Source organism: Ovis aries, chromosome 12, assembly GCF_016772045.2.
Source record: "Ovis aries strain OAR_USU_Benz2616 breed Rambouillet chromosome 12, ARS-UI_Ramb_v3.0, whole genome shotgun sequence".
Taxonomy (NCBI): Eukaryota; Metazoa; Chordata; class Mammalia; order Artiodactyla; family Bovidae; genus Ovis; species Ovis aries.
In genome coordinates, this window is record NC_056065.1 from 11198430 (window position 1) to 11201814 (window position 3385).

Genomic DNA, 3385 nt, shown 5'->3' on the forward strand with positions numbered 1-3385 from the left:
ATATAAATATATCACATTATATATATCACATTGTATATATTACACTGTATATATCTATCACATTGTATTTGTATATATATGTCACATTGTGTATATGTATCTATATACATCACAGTTTTCTTTATTCATTCCTCTGTTGATGAGCATAAAAATGCTTTCAGTATTGGGCTACTTTGAGTAATGCTGCCATAAACATGGGAGTACAGATATCTCTTTAAAAGCCATTATGACTTTTACTGTTTGGCTGTGCCATGCAGCATGGGGTTTCTTAACTCCCTGACCAGGGATCAAACCCATGCCCCCTACAACAGAACGGTAGAGTCTTAATCACTGGACTGGACCACCAGGAAAGTCCCAAGAAGATGCTACTGTTATGCAGATCTTCTGCCAGTTAAAAACATGTATAGATTTTTAACTCATCACATGAAGAGAGCATCATGGCTATTATCAGCAGATTCTTATTAGTTTCATTTGATTGATTTGGGCTGTCAGTCAATGTCAGTGGTATCCCTGTGGCTCAGGTATCAGGTCACTGGTGATCAGTGGTTTTCAGATGATGGGCAGTGGAATCTTGGGGTTCTGTGGATGTGCCTCAGATGTAGAGGCTGAGTGGGCAGCCTGGTCTCCTGCCGACATTTGAATCAAAACAATTGCACATTTATTTGCTTTACATATTGGGGTTCTACAAATGTCTCCCTTTGAAAAAGCTTTTATTTTTCCTTTCCAGAGAAGATATTTGAAAACCCATGATCTAGATGCACTGCTATGCTCTTTATCTCTTCTTTCTTAGTGAAAATTCATCCATGGGTAAAACTAAAATGAAAATGAAAGCAAATACAAAATCAGCACCAAAAGCACTGTAATGATTCATAATTGCTCTAGTTATTAATGGCATATCACTAATGATGGCTCACTAAGAGACATGGAAGAGCAGAAATAAATTACAGGTTATGTCAAATTCTTTCTGCCTGTAGCTTCAACTACTTCTTCCAATTTTAGAAAGCAGATAGGAAAGCTAGTGAGTGAGAGTGATGGGGCTTCCCAGATGGTGCTAGCAGTGAGGAACGTGCCTGCCAATGAACGAGACATAAGAGATGCTGGTTTGATCCCTGAGTTGGGAAGATTCCCCTGGAGGAGGGCATGGCTACCTACTCCAGGATTTTAGCCTGCAGAATCCCATGGATGGAGGAGCCTAGCAGGCTACAATCTATGGGATTGCAAGAGTCGGACATGACTGAAGTGATTTAGCATGCACGCAAAGAGAGTGATATTGTTCAGGTGATATTCTTGAATCTATTCTAATTTGTAGGAGAAAGTAAAACATTTGTATGCTTGACATTCTAATTACTACTATTAAAATTATTTCAACACCCCTCATTACTAATGACATCACACCGCTTGAGGATTTTCCAGGGTATGGAGCTGAGAGCTGGAAGGCACTGATTTGATTCAATTTTTTTCAATGATTTTAAAAGATAAACTTTTTGGATTGCAAGGGATATAGTCTGTTGAAGACACCTAGAGTTTTGAGGTGTAATAGAATGGCTCAGAGGGTAAAGAATCCACCTGCAATGGTAAAGACACAGAAGACACAGGTTTGATCTCTGGGTTGGGAAGATCCCTTGGTGAAGGAAACTGCAACCCAATATTCTTGCTTGGGAAATCCCACGGACCAAGGCAGGCTACAGTCCATGGGGTCTCCAAGAGTCGGACAGAACTAAGCATGCAAGCACAGCCGAGTTCTCTCTTTTGTTTTTTTTTAAATTCTAATCCCAATGGAAACGAGTTTAAATAGTGAGGGAAAATATCCTTAGCAGATGTGTCTGCTGATTCTGACTCACAGGCTTGGAGTGGGAATCCCATGAGACCCTCATGACTGCTGCCCACGAGGAACTGCAGTGAATGGGAGTAGGTTTAGCTCAGAGAACAAGTCCGGCCAGAAAGAGCGAGGGAGCAAGGCCTGTTAGCAAACTCACTGAGGTGAAGCCAAACAGCCTGATTGTAGCAACCTAATCCTCTGAGTAGGGGCATCCCTGGTGAGCCAGTGGATAAGAATCTTCCTGCCCCACTGGCAACTAAGCCCACGCGCCATGACTGCTGAGCCTGTGTGCTGCAAGTGCTGGAGCCCATGCACCCTTGAGCTGATGCTCTGCAGCAAGAAGCCACCGCACTGAGAAGCCCGCACACCGCAACTGGAGAGTCACCTTGCTCACCACAGCTAGAGAAAGCCTGCATGCATCAGTGAAGACCCAGAATAGCCAGGAATAATTCATTAATTAAAATCTTCTAACCCATAAAAAAAAAATCCTCCAAGTAGAGCTTTGTGGGAGATTTAGGTCTGCAGAAAAGCAGGGCGTAAGATGGAAATGTAACCAAGAAGACAAGAGCCTGTGCTATTGCTGGAACTCGGTACCCAAGGTTGCACATCTTCTCTCCAGGAATAATCCATGGAGTCACGAGTGACTTAACGAAACCTGTCACAGACTAACTAACTGTCCCAGTGAGCTGGGCCAGCCCTGAGTGTGGGCCAGGCCCCGGGTATAACACACAGGAATGACAGCAAGTGCAGGGCTCCTTCAATAACCTGACGCACCTCCCTCCGTTTATCTTCATAGGATTGGGGCGGAGGGACCCCTAGAGTCACCAATTGAAAAGTGAAAGAGAAGTCACTCAGTCACATCAGACTCTTTGCGACCCCATGGACTGTAGCCTACCAGGCGCCTCTGTCCATGGAATTTTCCAGGCAAGAGTACCGGAATGGGTTGCCTTCTCCAGGGGATCTTCCCAATCCATGGATCGAAACTGGGTCTCCCACATTTCAGGCAGACTCTTTACCATCTGAGCCACCAGGGAAGCCCCGTTAAGAGGTGAAAATGTTCAAGAGAGAAAATCCTTTCTTCACACCCAGGATTTTTTAAAACTTCTTGGGTCACTACTTTTTAATGACACAAGCAGAAATCCAGATAACCGCTCTAGTAAAATTAGACACAGTAACACTCTGATCTGTATCTTTATATATCAATACTTGTTCTAGAGGAATGATTAAGGGTTGAGAAACTGCCCGTCATAATGTTACTAACAGGGGCCATAAGATGCTTGCAGGAATTTTACTTCAAAGTCTGAGAATTGCCTTTACACAGCTCACCAAGTACAAGGCGTGCCTTGAAGGGCAGAAAATAGCTGACAACAGAAATTTGAAGCCTTCACACTCCATGCCAAAGGGGTGAGGGGAGAAGGGCTCTACTACTTTTGAATCAAGGGAAAAAAGCCTCCAGCTAGATACAGCAGTGCTTCCTCCTTTAGGAAACCCACATCTCTGCATCGGTCTCTGCAGCCACAGTGCCCGCCCTGGGGCTGAATTCCTGGCGGCTCACTTGCCTGGTGA